This window comes from Chiloscyllium punctatum, chromosome 11 (assembly GCF_047496795.1).
Source record: "Chiloscyllium punctatum isolate Juve2018m chromosome 11, sChiPun1.3, whole genome shotgun sequence".
In the NCBI taxonomy this organism is placed as follows: domain Eukaryota; kingdom Metazoa; phylum Chordata; class Chondrichthyes; order Orectolobiformes; family Hemiscylliidae; genus Chiloscyllium; species Chiloscyllium punctatum.
The window spans coordinates 108,019,147-108,036,617 of NC_092749.1; positions in this window are offsets into that span (position 1 = coordinate 108,019,147).

A 17,471-nucleotide genomic window follows, 5' to 3' on the forward strand; every position below is an offset into this window, starting at 1 on the left:
ATTTGAACCCAGGTCCCTGGAGTTGTGTGGCAGCAGTGCTAACCACTGAGCCACCATGTCACTCCTATTATAGAACTAAACATTGTTATGAAGTTGTCCATTCATAGTTAAATTGCTTGGAAGACTTAAGCATTAATTTGATTTATTACTAGTTTTGTAGAAATATGTGGACTGGTTTTTTTTAATAGAGGTTATTGTGAACATTGAAGCTTTTTTTTAACAAGGCTTCTTTGAGATCATGTTGACTGATGATACCTGCTTGATTTGCTGCAGATCCCTGCTGGAGTTGTTTGAACAGTATCTAGCTGAGAGAGGTTCTTATTTTATCTAATTCAGTTTGAGGAAAGCCTGCTAAGAACAATCTTTCCAGCTGCTGTTGCATTTTTGCAAAGAATACACTTTTGTTGTCTGATGAAATCCATTTGCTCTTCTGAAGGAGTGATTGAAGGAACATCTCAATATTGTGTTCCTTAATCTGCATCTGCAAGAATCCAGAGGCAGTTGTGTATATGTCTTGAATGCAAGTACCACAACATCAGAGCAACCAACGTTTTAACCTTAACCCTAACATTTTATCCTTTTTCCTTCCTGAATAACTCTTTTAGTCAAAATGTTTTGTTTCAGAGAATCAATCTCTGCAGAGACTGCTAATTTCTTTTCTTTCCTTTCTTGTGAAGAGTGTTTGCCTGTGTGTCTTAGAGCTATTTAGTGGGATAAGCATTTATTTTTCTGCATTACAGACTGTGTATGCTAACTAATGACTGCGCTTTCATTGAATAAGATTTGATTTGATGATAAACTAATAAATATGTTTATTAAGAAATCAAGTTGATAGATTTTATTCTTTAAAACATTGAGTCATAGAATTATACGGCATGGAAATAGACTTTTCAGTCCAACCAGACCACGCCGACCATAATCGCAAACTAAATTGGTCCCATCTGCCTGCTCCTGGCCCATATCCCTCCAAACATATCCTATTCATGCAGTTATCCAAATGTCTTTTAAACATTGTAATCATACACACATCCACCACTTCCTCAGGAAGTTCATTCCGCACGCGAACCAACCTCTGTGTCAAAACTTTGCCCCTCATATCTTTTTAAAATCTCTCTCCCCCTTCCTTAAAAATGTGCCCCTCTACTCTTGAAAGCCCCCATCTTAGGAAAAAGACAACTACCATTAACTCCATCAATACCACTCACTATATTATATACTGTGACAGGTCGCCTGTCAGCCTCACATGCTCTAGTGAAAAAGGTTCCGGCCTATCCAAACCTTCCATATCCAGAACCTTCTCCAGCTTACTAATATCCTTTATATAACTGGGCACAAATAATGTATTTAATTGGTTATCTTGGTAACTGGAAATAATATTTTTAAAAATTTTTTGCTGTGACTGTGGATTAGACAAGATTGCACATTGCACCCCTCCATTCTTGATGTCCACCAAGTGCATTTACACAGAAGGCATGGTTGAGGTAGTACAGGAGAAAGAAAGAAGATTATGCCAAGGTCACAGTAAAAGAAGATGGTTGTATTTAAAGTTGGATAAGCCAAGGAGATTGATGAGATACACAAAACAAAACTGAGGGAAATTAGGGCAGAAATTGCAATTACATTGATTGTAATTTTCTGATCCTTCTTAGATACGGGAGTGGTGCCAGAGGACTGGAGGGTTGCAAATCTTCAGACTTGTTCAAAAAAAAGGCATAAAGAAAAGCCCACTTCTGGCCAATAGTTTTAATGGTTGTGAAAAAGAACTGTGGATGCTGGAGATGTGAAACAAAAACAGAAATTGCGGAGAAACTCAGCATCTGAGAGGAGAAAACAGAGTAAACATTTTTGGTCCAGTAACTCTTCAACAGTTCTAATTAATAGTTGCTTGGGGTAATGTAGATTAATTAAGGAAAGTCAACAGGGATTGCTTAAGTAACTTGTTTGAGGTTTTATTGCAGAGGCACCTGAGTGGATAGATGATGGTAATATGGTTGATGTAGTGTACATGAACCTTGCAAGGACATTTGATAAAGTGACACATGACAAGCTTGTGAGCAAAGTTAGGGCTCTTGGATGAAAGGGATAGTGACATTCTGAATACAATATTGGCTAAATGACAAGGAGCAGAGAGTAATATGAATAGTTGCTTTTTAAATAGCAGATGGTTTATGGTGAGGTTTGCCATGTGCTAGTGTTGGGCCCCTGCCTTTCTAGATTTACATTAATAATCTAGACTTGGGTGATCAAAGTTGAAATCTCAAATTTGAAATGGATGACACAAAACTTTTAAGTGTGGGGAGAATAGTTTGGAATTTCAAAGCACTTGGACTCATAGAATAGACAGAAGTAGCAGATGAAATTTAATGCAGAGCAGCATGAAGTGAGGCAGTATAAAACAAAGGGTACAATTGTAAAGAGGGTACAGAAGCAGAGGGCGCTGGTTATATATTTGTACAAGTCTTCAAAGGTAGTAGAGTATGTTGAGATAATAATTAATACGATGCAAGATACAAGTGGAGGTCAAGTCACTGACTAAATTCAAGATAAAGATAGGTACATTTTTAGATTTTAAAATCATCAAGGGCTATGAGGAGAATGCAGGAACATGACATTGAGGTAGAGGATCAGCCAAGATCATCTTGTATTGTGGAGCAGGCTTGTAGGGCTGAATAGCCAACTCCAGATCCTAGTTTCTATGTTCCTACATTTCTTTTTTAATGCCCTTGTGGTGTACTGAGGAGAGACTTCCCTGGGGGCAGTGTCATGTGTGGCAGGGCTCAGAGGAAATCAGATATTGGCTTTGATCTGGCATAAAGGGGTAATTGTAGGTGGTGCTGAGGTCAAATGAACTTGAGATGGTGGGTGGGGAGTCTGGGTTGGCTCTAACTGAGGGCTGCCCGATTATGGGAGTCAAAAGAGGGGAGACATGGTGAGTCAGGGGCAGGTGATCAATTTAATACTTAGCCAGGAGTTAAAGCAGGTTTTAGTTCCTATAACTTCTTTTGGGTAAACTATAAATTAGGTGAAATTGAGGACTAGGTATTCCTGATGAAGGGCTCTTGCCCAAAATGTCAATTTTCCTGCTCCTCGGATGCTGCCTGAACTGTTGTGCTTTTCCAGTGCCACACTTTTCAACTCTAAACTTTAAGTTAGGTCAGTCAGAACCCTCTGAAGTCTCTGACTCAAACTCAGAAGGTTGAGACTTGGTTTGAAGGTATCTAAGTATTGGATAACTGTCCATTAGAAGTTTCAATGCCAGGATAATTGCCCCAGAGTCAGCTGCATCATAACTGCAGCATAGTTCCAATGTGCAACTCTCCTCTGCACTAATATAGTAACTGTCTTCCTGTTGGCTACTGTACTCAGTTCTGGGAATGACACTTCAGGAATGATGTGAAAGCAGAAAAGATTCAGAGAGTACATTCAGAGATGAGGAGCTTCAGTTTTTGTGGACAGATTGGTCATGCTGGGGTTTTTTGTCATGGAGAAGAGACGCTTAAGAGGTTCATTGAGATACTTCAAAATTGTATGTCAAGACAGATTGGATAAGGGCACACTATTCCAATTGGATAGGGGCACACTATTCCAATTAGATAGGGGCACACTATTCCAATTGGTGGAAGTAACGAAAATGAGCAGATACAGATTTAAGGTGATTGGCAAAAGTATTATTGGTAACATGAGGAAGAAAGTCATTACACAGCAAATGGTTAGGACCTCGAGGCAGAGTCTATCTTTTGAAAGCGAAATGGGTAGTTGACTGAAAAGGAAAGATTTTGCAGGTCTATGGGGAAAAGAATGAAACTAAGTGAGTGGTACTTGCAGAGAGCCAGTACAGACCCAACAGGCTGAATGACCTCCTTCTGAGCTCTAACCATTCTATTTGATTCTAATCCCTAGTAGGCTCAAAGTACATTATTTCTTCAAGTTCAAAACAATTCAAGCTTTGGTCCGGCATTCATAAAGGAAAATTATATGCCAATGATTAGCAAACACAAGCTAATACTAACTAATAATATCCTGAGAAGTGGAGTAGAGATCATAATCAGGGCAGTATTTGTTTCTGTTAAGTTTCGGACTGTGCATTTTTTCACATTACATCTTACGGCATGTGGAGAAATTAAATTGTCAGTTTAACACAAGGGTTACAAGGATGCCTGATGTAAGAAGTGATAAATGTCACAGTGGTGCATCTTTTAGAGAGTCATTTAGACAGGCCACAGGAAATTTTATTCTGAATGAACATCCGATATTTTTTACTTGAGTGAGTTCAGTGCTGTTACTGGATGTCTAGTAAAAAGATGTCCCATTTGACACATGCCAATAACCAGGTATTAAGCAGAATATGGTATTGCTTTTGATAAAAATTGAAACAATTCAATGCCACAAACTCATTGGTAGTGGTGTCTTATTGATCACTGAGTCTGAGTTGTTGTTACAATCTGGAGCTATGGAAATTGACAATAGAAGCTCCAATGTTCTTTCTAGGACCTGGTCGACCAAGAATCTCTCCCATCCTTACCATCTGCTATTGGCACGTGTGGGAAAATTCTCAAGCTGTTTGGCCACATCAAGTATGTAGGTTGTTTGGTCATCAAATTCCGGTGTGGAAGTTGAACTCTTAGTTTCTAGCTTCAGAAGCAGGTGATGGGTTTTGATAAGAAAAACATGAACAGACAATATAACATGGGGAATACATTACTTAACAAGGTGCAGAAGCAGAAAGACCTGGGTGTACACATGCATAGGTCGCTGAAGGAGGCAAGACTGGTGGAGAAAGAAATTAATAAAGCATAAAGTGTCCTAGGTTTTAATGATTTGGAGATGCCGGTGTTGGACTGGGGTGTACAAAGTTAAAACTCACACAACACCAGGTTATAGTCCAACAGGTTTATTTGGAAGCACCAGCTTTTGGAGCGCTGCTCCTTCATCAGTAGGTTGTGAAGTATAAGATTGTAAGTCACAGAATTTATAGCAAAAGCTGACAGAGTGATGCAACTGAAATTAAATATTGAAAAAGACCTGGACTTAACAAACAACCCAGGTCTTTTTCAATATATAATTTCAGTTGCATCACACTGTAAACTTTTACTACAAATTCTGTGTCTTACCATCTTAACCTCCACAACCATCTGATGAAGGAGCAGTGCTCCAAAAGCTGGTGCTTCCAAATAAACCTGTTGGACTATACCCTGGTGTTGTGTGATTTTTGTGTGATTTTTAATTAAGTTTTAAGGATAGGGGCATGGAAACAAACAGTAAGGAATCTATGCTGAACGTACACAATATACTTGCTAGACTGCAGCTGCAGTATTGTGCACAGTGCTGAAAGGCTGTAATGCACAGGAAAGAATATAGGATAGATTTACAAAATGTCTTCAGGAATGATAATGAGGGCACAGATTTAAAGTGATTTACAAAAGAAGCAAATGTGATGTGAGAAAAAAAAAATTTCACACACGAGTGATTCAGATATTGAATGCACTGCTGAGAAATATAAGGGTGAAAGAGTCAATTGAGGCACTCAAGATAAGATAATTACTTAAATAGAAACAACAGCAAAGGCAAATCATAATGCCCTTTGGAGAACCTGTTGGGCTGAATGTTGGGCTGATTCTGTGACTTTGCTCGGTGTATGATAATATCTACCAAAGCATAACTGCTCCAATGGAACATACAACACTGCAAAAAATGGCAATTTGGTCCAATCTCTCCGTGACAGCACTTCCTTTCCACACTGGCGCTCTCCAGTAACCTGAAATTTGAAGGATAATTTGATGAGTGTGGAACCTATTCCAATCAAATTGACCATTTCTTCCACTGAGCAAACTTTACCTTTTTCCTTTTTGGATGGAGATTTGATGAGATGTTCAAACAAAATCCATAATTTTTATTTCCCCATAAGGCTGTATTCTTTTGTTTATTTTCTGTACACTCAATCTAATGAATAACATCTAATATGTTGTTATAAAGCAGAGGTTGACCTCCTTCTGAGAACTAAAACCAAACAGGAGCACCTCACCCTATAATCTGCAAAAGGAGTGTGAATAGTGGTGTAACCTGCTTTTCAGCAACTTCTAGTAGTTAAATAAAATAAATTCCGGACACTCACTTTAAATTCAACAAGTAACAATTTATTTCTCTAACTCTGACAATGAACAAATTAACTAAACTATTAACAAAGCAAATAAATCCCTTCTAACTACTAACTATTCCTGAAAAAAAGCAAGATTCTAATGATATGCTGTTCCAATTAATATGAATCCCACTCATACATAGAAACAGGATTTAGTCTCTCGAAATTACAGCCAGGTTACATGTCATCTGGAATGTTCTGCGTCTTTTCTGTCAATTCTTCTGTTAGGAATTCCTTCTCTGTCAATTCTTCGGTTGGGGGGGGGTGGGGGGGGGAGTCTAAGATGGTGGTGATCTGAGAGGTCTGCTTTGCTGAACTCTGCATCTCAGTTTAGGCAAAGTCACACTCTCATCTCCCCAAATAAATTACTTGTATGAAAATTTGGTACTTAAAGAGCTTTTGGACTTATAGAACTTATTCAAATGCTGTTATAAAGTCTGCTTGATTAAGGAAATACGACAAAAGGTAAAGGCTCCAGCAAACCCCAACACCCGGGACACTCACCTGAGCAGTCAGACACTTCCGCGGCCGCAGCTGCAGCTGCAGCTCTCTCTACTAGCCCATCGGAGTCATTCACTCACCAGGCCCTGGCTGTAGAGTTTGCAAAACTCCAAGAGATGATTGAGTCTTTGATTGAAGAAAAGTTCTGCACCAGACAGGACCCAATCACGGCCATGCTCTACAAGCACAAAGAGCAGCTGAAAGGCCTTGGACGCCGAACAGAGGAAGTTGAGAGGAGGTCCGTGGTTTTGGAAACCAAGATCGATTCCTTAAAAGAGCGAATTCGAGTACTGGAGAAGCAGGTACTTACCTTACAGGAGCACGTCAATGACCTTGAAAACAGAGGTAGGCGGGAGAATGTTTGTGTGGTGGGGTTCCAGAGGGAGTAGAAGGTAACCAGCCAGTGACCTTCTTTGAAAGCTGGCTGCCACGATTTCTGGGCCTGGAGACCACATCAGACCAAGTGAAAGTTGAAAGGGCCCATCAAATCATGATGCGCAGGCCTGGCTCAGACCAATGCCCTCATGTGGTCCTAATGCAACTCCACAGCTACAGGGACAACATTAAAGTTATGGAGGCCTGCAGAATAAAGGGACAGGATCCACAGGCCTTAACTTACCAAGGTTCTAAGATGAAGTCCTTCCAGGACTTCTCTGCAACTGTAATTCATAAATGGAAGACCTTTGATAAAGACAAGAGCAGATTGAGAGACCTTGGTATCCAATATACCCTAAGGTACTCGGCAATGCTTCTCTTTATGTGTGATGGATCGGTGCGTACTTTTGACTCTTCAGAAAAAAGTGAATAATGTTTTGGATACGTTAAATAGATCAGATGGCTTAAAGGGTGTGGACAATAGTGTTTATTTTTTTTCTTTTTCCTCTTTCCGCTTTTTTTAAGAAGGTGTTGCTGAACTTTTATTTCCCTGATATTAATGAGTTCAAAGTTTGGGAGAAGATTTGTAGCTGAGTGATTAATGAGTGATAATGTACATTTGGGGATGGGTAGAGTGTGTATTTTTAATTTCCAGTTTAATATTTTTTTATTTCTTCTTCTCCTTTTTTGCCTGAGTCTGGGATGCGGCTCAAGCTGGAAGGAGATACAAAGGTGTTTTTGGGATACGTAAGTGCCCCTAATGGGCAGTGGGTAGAGCCTCTTGTTACATGATTTGTACTTGCTTTAGTCTGTTGGGTTTTTGTACACGTAGTTATTAGGATGTCAATTGGAGTAGTTTTAGTTTATGTAATTTTTAGGTTTTGTGAATTTTTTTGTCTAAGCTCAGCAGTTGATATTTTGAATTCTTCATTTTTGGAGATCAAATGATGTTATAGAGAGTCACAGCTAATTGTTTCCTTAAATGGTGTACATGGAATGTTAGAGGGATCCATTTGCCAATTAAAGGAAAAAGGTGCTTTCTAGTCTTAGAAAGGAGAGGGTGGACATTACCCTTTTACAGGACACTCATCTCAATGATAATGGACATTTGAAATTGCAACAGGGTGGATTTGATCAGGTGTATTGCAGCAGGTTATTATAAGGGGAGACTTTAATTGCCTCATGGATCCTCCGGTGGGTAAAATGCCTAAAGGCCCCTTAACAGGTTCTTCACAATCGAAACAACTGGTGGATTTATGTGCGGAATTGGGATTGGTAGTTGTCTGGAAGCGTCTCCACCCCAAGGGTCGGGACTTTATGTTTTTCTCTCATTCACACAAGTGTCATACTAGGATTGATCTTTTCCTAACCCCTGCACTATCCCTCGATTTGGTAGCAGCCAGTATAATTGGAAATGTCACTATTTCGGATCATGCTGCAATATATTTCGAGACTGAGCTTGTGGGCAATATTGCGGAAGCTTGACACTGGCGAAGGAATTCCTCTATTCTGAGGGACAGTAAATTCATTGAATATTTCCTCAATGAATTTAAGGTATTTTTATCCATCAATTCGGATACAGCTAGTAACCTGTCTATTCCTTGGAAGACAGCTAAGGCTTATGCTAGGGGGATAACCATTTATTATTCTGCTAGTCAGAAACGACAGAAGGGGGAGCAACAGCACCTGCTTGAGGTGCGGTTAAAGACCACTGAAAAGTCACATTTTGATAAGCCGTCAGTGGTTAAGTTGCAGTGGGTTATGGCTCTTATGCAGACAGCAAGGAAGGAACTTTCCTTCATGAAACAAAGACTGTTTGAACATGGTGACAAGCCGGGCAGGTGCCAGCATATCTCGCCAGGAGAACGAATGCTTCCCAAGCCATTACCTCAATCAGGGATGGGACTGGAATGGTCACTTCCAACTCTAAAATGATCAATGCAGCATTTTGGAAATTCTATTCTAAATTATATCAGTCTGAATGTTGTAAAGGTGGATGGGCTAAGATGGAGTCTTTCTTTAAGAACCTGGATCTTCCAAGAGTTACTTCTAAGCAGGAGTCTTTCCTTAATACCCCTTTAACAGTGCAAGAGGTACAGGAGGCTGTGAAACAGATGCAGAGTGGGAAGGCGTCTGGTCCTGATGGTCTCCCTAGCGAGTATTACAAAGAATTTATAAGTATAGTGTCGGGACCAATGTTAGACATGTATACTTACTCGTATAGTCAGGATTGTCTCCTGTCATCCCTACGAGGGGCTAATATTTCTCTCATTCTCAAGAAAGGGAAGACTCCAGAACAATGTGCCTCCTATAGGCCCATCTCATGTTTGAACTCTGATTTTAAAATTTTGCCTAAGGTTCTTGTGTTAAGATTGGAAACTGTGCTGCCTTCTATTGTGAAGGATGACAGACGGGTTTTATAAAAGGCCATAGATGGTCTAATAATGTCAAGAGGTTGCTGAATATGATTCAAGCTTGTCAGCAGCAGTCAGTCCAGGGACTAGTGATCTCCTTAGGTGCAGAAAAGACACTGATCGGGTCGAGTGGCCATACATTCTTTACCTTTTATCTTAGCCTGCTTGGTACACTTTCCTCATTCCTGAAGAAGGGCTCATGCCCGAAACGTCGATTCTCCTGCTCCTTGGATGCTGCCTGACCTGCTGCGCTTTTCCAGCAACACATTTTCAGCTTTGATCTTCTTTATACCCTGGAGCGATTCAGGTTGGGGGAGGTTTTTATTCGGTGGGTGAGGTCCTTTATACTGATCCTTTGGTGGCGGTTCTCACCAATGGTGTGATGTCTAGTAACTTTAATATCTGTGGGGCATTCGACGAAGCTGTCCCTTCTGGCCATTCCTTTTCACATTGGTGATTGAGCTGCTGGCAGAGGCGACCCGCAGGGATCCTAATATAGCTGCCCCAAAAGTAGGATCTAAATCACATAAGATCTCATTATACGCAGATGATATTCTTGTTTTTCTGTTGAATCCAGTGGTCTCTGTATCCCATCTGATACAATATCAATTCATTTGGCTCCATTTCGGGGTATCATATTAATTTCTCAAAATCAGAGGGTATGCCTATGGGTGAGGTCTTAGGAGAGTATTTGATGTGCAGGGTGAATCACGGTTCCCCTTCAAATGGTCCCAGGAGGGTTTTCTTTATTTAGGCATCTTTGTTACACTTGTCTTTGATTGGTTGTTCAAGGCCAATTTTGCCCACTTGCTCGAGAGGATTAAGCAAGATCTTCAGCGATAGGAGGCACTTCCAATACCCTGGCTAGGTCGGCTAGCTCTTTTCAAATGAATGATCTCCCCCGTTTGCTGTATCCTATCCGAATGCTCCCCTTAATTTTTCCGAGGCAAACATTCCAGAGACTTAACGGATGGTTTAGCTCCTTTACTTGAGCCATGGGCAGCTTCTTACCAAGCTGTCTAAGTTGCAGTTGCCTCAGGGGAGGGAGGGGAGTGGATTTCCCGGATACCAATTAAGTTCCCTTCTATCGCTTGTTAGTGACTGGGCTTGTAAAGACCCGGCATCAATATGGCTGGATATTGAGGCCTCCCAGGCAAAATGTCCCCTTATTAGCTTGCTGTTTTCCGATAAATTGAAGACGGTCATGGAATATTGCCGTAATCCGATAATTATTAACATTGTCACGGTATGGAGGACAATGCGACACAGGGAGAGTAATATATCCAAAACGTCTCTTCTTACTCCTCAAGCTGATATGTTGGGTTTTCAGCTGGGGGTAAGGGACTCTGGATTTAAGCTCTGGGCAGCTATGGGAATCTCTTGTTTGGGCGATATTAGAAGGTGAAATAACGGTATCATTTGACTAAATAATCCGTAAATATGGTTTAGAGACCTATTTTGCTTTTTTCAGGTCAAGGATCTTATTCAAAAAGGTCCCACGCTTTTGACCGACCCTTGTAGATCCGTTATGGAGAAGATGATGCTTCATGCTAAAAGTACTCTCTTTATTAGTAATCTTTATCATTTGTTAGGGGGTGATTTTTCAGAGTGGCTTTGTGGGGACTGGGAGAGAGAATTAGGGTCAAGATCTCTTCGGGGACATTGGGGGTACATTTGCGAGAATGCTAGGAAGATTTCAATCTGTAAGAGGACCTATGTCATGCAGGTAAAGATTTAGCATAGGGTTCCACCTGGCCCCAGACCGTCTCTCAAAATTGTAGGTGGGAGTATCTTCATTATGCCCTAAGGGTAAAACACTTGGCACTCTCAATTATTGTTTATAGACTTGCCGCAGGGTCCGTATATACTGGATTGCTGTGGCAGGAGTTATAGAGAGAGTCTTGGTGGCCGATGTTAAGATGGAAGGTAAAACTAATGACTGCAGATGCTGAAAACCAAATACTGGATTAGTGGTGCTGAAAGAGCACAGCAGTTCAGGCAGCATCCAACGAGCAGCGAAATCGCTGCTCGTTGGATGCTGCCTGAACTGCTGTGCTCTTCCAGCACCACTAATCCAGTAGATGTTAAGATGGACCTTATCTCTCTTCTCCTGGACCTACCCAATATGTCTTCCCTGGACGTTTATGGGAAAAATACTTTTTAATATTCTTACTTTCTGTGCAAGGAAAAATATTCTAATGTGTTGGACTTCTGAAACCCACTCCTCTGGGGTCTGTTGGGTTGGCATATGCTTATCATGGATCTTTATACGGAAATAGTACACCGGAAAGTTGAAAACTTTTATAGGATATGGCAGCACTTTCTGGACTATTTGGTTGTAGATTTATCTACCATCTTAACGAGGGCATGTGAGTCACCATGATGATCTGATCCAGTGTACTTGATATCCTTGAAGGAAGAATTCCAAATAAATTTGTGTGTAACACTTGGAGGTTGGAGCTAATTTTTTGTTGTGCTGAGCTGTTTTATTTATGATTTAATAATTACTTTTATTGATCTGCCTATTTTGCACACGAGTATAGTTGTGTTTCGTTTGTATTTTTTTCTCTTTTGTTGTTATATACAGAGTATTTTTCTTTGTTTGTTGGTGTTGTAATTTGTTTTAGAATTTTATTTTAAAAATCTTTCAATAAAAAAGTTCTTCTGTCAGGAATGTCTTCTCTATTGACTCTTGTGTCAGGGACGCCTTCTCTGTTGTTGGTAATGTTGTTATTTAGATGATGTTTTCTCTAAACCACAGAGGAGGCTGTGAGAGCCAACAATTCTCTCGAGAGAGCTGAGGGCCCTTAGCTCTGGCAGTTGGCAGCTAGCTCTGGGGCCTTTGTCCAACTGCCCCCTTCTTTTACACCCATGATGACATATCAATATTTCTTACAACAGGATTTGTGCTATGTTGTTAAAACCATCAGATTTAAATTTAATAGGTCTTTCATATCAAATTACCTCTTTCAAATTAATTGGCTAAGTTCAAAAGTCTTGGTAAAAACTGCTGCTTGGCCTGCTAACTGTACGGCCTTTCGATATAAATATTTCAGTTCGGGCTTTCTGTGCACCTGCAAACCACCAAGCTGCTGCTCACCGACATCCATTTTAAATCTCTAAGCACAGACAAAGCACCATCTTTTAAAGGGACCACCACACAATGCTTTTCCCCTCAGCACTTTACAAATACCAATTCTGCAAGATTATCGAATTAATTAAGAATACATCATTCTTCACTTTATATTTGCCATTAAGGTATGTTTACTGAAAAAGATACTGTTCAGAAATTATAGCTGGGGTTATGTACAATAATTATGACATCTCTCAGTTGATAATTCTGTAACAGGGGTCTTATAAAATTCATGAAATACAATATTGTTATGAAATATAAATGAAGTAATAATGGGTTTTTAAAATATTAATCATGTTTTATTCCATTTTCATTATTTAAAATAGAATTACAACTATATCTTTTAAATGTTACATTGTTATTTTTACAGAAAGAAGCAAAGACATGGAAAATTGCATCTTTTGATGTATACGAATGCAATAGAATTCATCTCAGGACAGTAAACATCTTCTAATAAATGAATTAAAGGAGAGCATGTTCATAGGGTAAGTAGGCAAGGTATTTTCCTCAGGGTAAGGGAGCTCAAAACTGGAGGGTGCAGGCTTAAGGTGAGAGGGGAAAGATTTAAAAGGGACCTGAGGGGCAACCTTTTCACACACAGGGTAATGTGTGTATGGAATGATTATCTGCCAGAGGGAGTGGTGGACCTTTCTACAATTACAACAATTAAAAGGCATCTGGATGGGTATATGAATAGGAAGGGTTTAGAGGGATATGGGCCAAATGCTGGCACATGTTGACTAGACTTATTTAGGATATCTGGTTGGCATGGAAGGGTTGGATTGAAAGATCTGTTTCCATGCTGAACAGCTCTATGACTCTGTGCAGGTTCATAGCTCCTTGAAAGTAGAGTTGCAGGTAGATAGGACAATGAAGAAGGTGTTTGGTGTGCTTTCCTTTCTTCGACAGAGCACTGAGTATGGGAGTTGGGAGGTCATGTTGCAGCTGTACAGGACTGTGGTTAGACCACTTAGGAATATTACATAAAATTCTGGTCTCATTCCTGCTTGGATGAATGTTGTGAAACTTGAAAGGGTTCAGAAAAGATTTACAAGGATGTTGCCAGGGTTGGAGGATTTTAGCTATAGGGAGAAGTTAAATAGGTTGGGGTTGTTTTCCCTGAAACGTCAGAGGCTGAGGGGTGACCTTATAGAGATTTATAAAATCATGAAGGGCATGGATAGGATAAATAGACAAGGTCTTTTCCCTGGATGGGGGAGTCCAGAACTAGAGGGCATAGGTTTAGGGTGAGAGGGGAAAGATTTAAAAGAAACATAAGGAGCAACCTTTTCACGTGTATGAAATGAGCTGTCAGATGAAATGGTGGAAGCTGGTACAATTACAACATTTAAGAAGCATCTGGTTGGGTATATGAATAGGAAGGGTTTAGAGGGATATGGGCCGGATGCTGGCAAGTGGGACTAGATTGGGTTGAGATATCTGGCCAGTATGGACGAGTTGGACCGAAGGGTCTGTTTCCGTGCCGTACATCATTATGACTCTCTGACTGTATTACTAAATCTCAAATAATTTAGTAAAGTTTAATGTGCTTGTAACAGATTAGTTCTATGATAAATGTTGCGTGACACTTTACCAATGTTATTTGAAAATTGATTTTTAAAAAAAAATCCATTCTTGGAATGTGGGTGTTGCTGGCTGGGCAGCATTTATTGCCTGTCCCCAGAGGTTTTGTACTTGGGAGGGATTTTCAGAACTGGAACCATGGTGAAAATTCTTATCCATCTCTGTCCTTTAAAGTTCCAGCATTCATAACCCAGTAAGGAGAACTGTATACAAATCTGGTTGTCCTGTTATAGGAAGGATATTATTAAAGAGCTACATTGAAGATTTACAAAACTGTTCCTGGAATTGGAGCGTTTGAGTTATAGGGAGAGGTTGAATAGGCTGGGACCTTTTTCAGTGGAGTGTGGGAGGTTGAGGAGTAATCTTATAGAGGTTTATACAATCATGAGGGGCATATTCAAGGTCTTTTCCCTAAGGTAGGGGAATTGAAAACTAGAGGGTATAGGTTTAAGGTGAGAGGGGGCAGATTGAAAAGGGACCTAAGGAGTAACTTTTTCACACAGAGGGTGGTTTGTTTGTGGAATAAAATGCCAGAGGAAGTGGCAGATACAGGTACAATTACAACATTTAAAAGGCATTCAGACAGACACATGAGTAGGAAAGGTTTAGAGGGATATGTGCCAAACACAGGCAAGTGGGACTAGTTGAGTTTGGGAAACTTGTTCGGTATGGATGAGTTGGATTGAAGGGTCTGTTCTCATGCTATTTGACTCTATGACTAGTCATCCTTCAGAATGTGGTGGGGAGCTACCTCTTTGAATCACTGCAGTCTATTTGATATAGGTATCCCCTGCAATGCCATTAGGAAAGGAATTCTAGAATTTTGACCCAGTGTCATTGAAAGAGCACTGATATATTTCCAAGTTAAGATGATGGGTAACTTGGAGGGAAATTTGCAGGTTTTGATGTTCTCATGAATCTGCTGCTCTTGTCCTTCTAGATTAATTGTAATCTTGGAATGTGCTGTTTGAGGAGCTTTGGTGAATTCCTGCAGGTATTATAGATCTTACACACTGTTGCTACTGTACCCCAGTGCGATAGAAAGTGAATGTTTGTGGATGTGGTGTCAATCAAGTAGGCTGCTTTGCCCTGGGTGATGTTAAGGTTCTTGAGTGTTCTTGGAGCTGCATTCACCCAGCCAAATTGGGAATATTCCATCACATTCTTGACCTCTGCTTGCAAATGGTGGTCAGGTGATAGACACAAAACTGAAATCTTTCCAGACCAAATGGATTGATATCATGCCATGTAACTCCCCATTATGGAATATTTATAAGGGAGACTGTCATAGCTCCCAATGTTTTTGTGAAATCAGAGTCTTCAACCATCAAGGAATGAAATAATAACCCCAAATTAAATTTAACAGTCTTTTTTCTTAATAATATATTTTTATTAAGAAAAAATAGATTTTTAAATATTACAACAAATACAAAGCAATGCAATTCAAAACAGTACAAAAATAGTACAAAACTAAACCCAAATAATAAAAAAAAATCCCCAGCCCACCCTCCTATACGAATGTATAAACATATATAGAGAAGTATAAAATTTTTAAAAAACTAAACTAGCTACTTAACTAACTAAATAAATATGGAACAACAAACAAATAAAGAGCAATAACTCAGCCCAGCCAAACAAAACACTCATATGTTCACAGTTCCTCCTCCCTGGATATTGGACTCATGAAACACAATCATTACGGCTATATAAAAGCCCTTGTTAGTGTGGCAGATAAATCTGTGTCCAGGTATTTCAAAAAGGGTTGCCATGTCTTGTAAAAATTCTCAGTTTTGTGGTGTACCATATTTGTGAGAAAATCCAGGGGAATATGCTCCATAACAACCTTCCGCCAACCTGACAGGTCTGAGGGGTTTTCTGATATCCAACCGAGCAAGATATTCTTCCTTGTACAGAATGTAAGAATATTGAAAAGTTTTTCCTTATGCGAGTCTGCAGGAAATACAATGGGTAGGCCCAAAAGGAGTGAAATAGGGTCCTTCTCCACCCCTACACCTAAAATCCTCTCCATTGCACCCACCACAGCGTTCCAATATGTTTGAAGCCTGTCACAAGACCAAAGACAATGGGTAAGAGTACCCATACAGACCTTGCACTTGGGGCATGCTGAAGATACCCCTGGTTTAAATTTTGACAAACGGTCTGGGGCTAAGTGGACTCTGTGGAGAATCTTCAACTGAAAAGCCTGGGTCCTATTGCAAATTGATATCTTCCTTACATTCTCCCAAATATCCTCCCATGCATCTGAAGAAACTTCAACACCCTGCTCTCTTTCCCACATCTTGCAGAGTTGATCAGACCCATCTGAGGTGGCACCCCCCAATTGGTGATATAGAGTACTGATAGAGAGTGTACTCTTAGCCCTTAGTACCCCTCTTTCTATGTCAGATTTGTAGGGATCAGTCAAAAGTGTGGTCCTTTTTTGAATAAAATCCCTAACTTGAAAAAAACGAAAGAGGTCTCTATTAGGTAACTCGTACTTCCATACTAACTGATCGAAGGACACCATTTCATCTCCCTCAAATAAATCACCCATGCAAGATATACCCCTGGTTGCCCAACGTTTAAATCCTGAATCTATCATACCTGGTTGAAAACTCAGCATACCCACTAAAGGTGTAAACAAAGATGTTTTGCCAATATTACCTTCCCTCTGCCGAATTGCCCTCCATGCTTTAACATGACTATTGGGTTATGGCAATATTCCCTAACTGTCCTCACCTTGTCCAAAAACAGCAAACTGCTAAGGGGGCACCTTGCCTGGGAGACTTCGATATCTCGCCATATTGAAAGAGAGTCCCCACAAACCCAATCACTCACGTAGGTCAAGAGCGAGCTTAATTGGTTATTTTTAATGTCCGGAAGGTGTACTCCCCCAAATCTGAGAGGCAACTGCAGTTTGGCTAATTTAATGAGGGGCCGTTTACGGTGCCAGATAAAGGAGCTGAACCAACTGTTCAGTCTCCTGAGTGTTTGTTTATTGAAAATCAGGGGAAGCATCCGTATAGGGTATAGCAAACGAGGGAGAATATTCATCTTAATAAGTGCTATCCGACCCAACCATGAGACAGGAAGTGCCTCCCATCTTTGGAGATCTTGTTTAATTTTTTCAAATAATTGAGTAAAATTGGCTTTGAACAGCCAATCCAGAACTGGAGTAATGAATATGCCCAAATACACAAAACCCCTCTGTGACCACCTAAATGGGAATCTATAGTCACTCTCAAGAGCCAACTCTTTCGTAAGACCACCCATAGGCATAGCCTCTGATTTAGCAAAATTAATTTTATACCCTGAAAAAGCGCCCAAC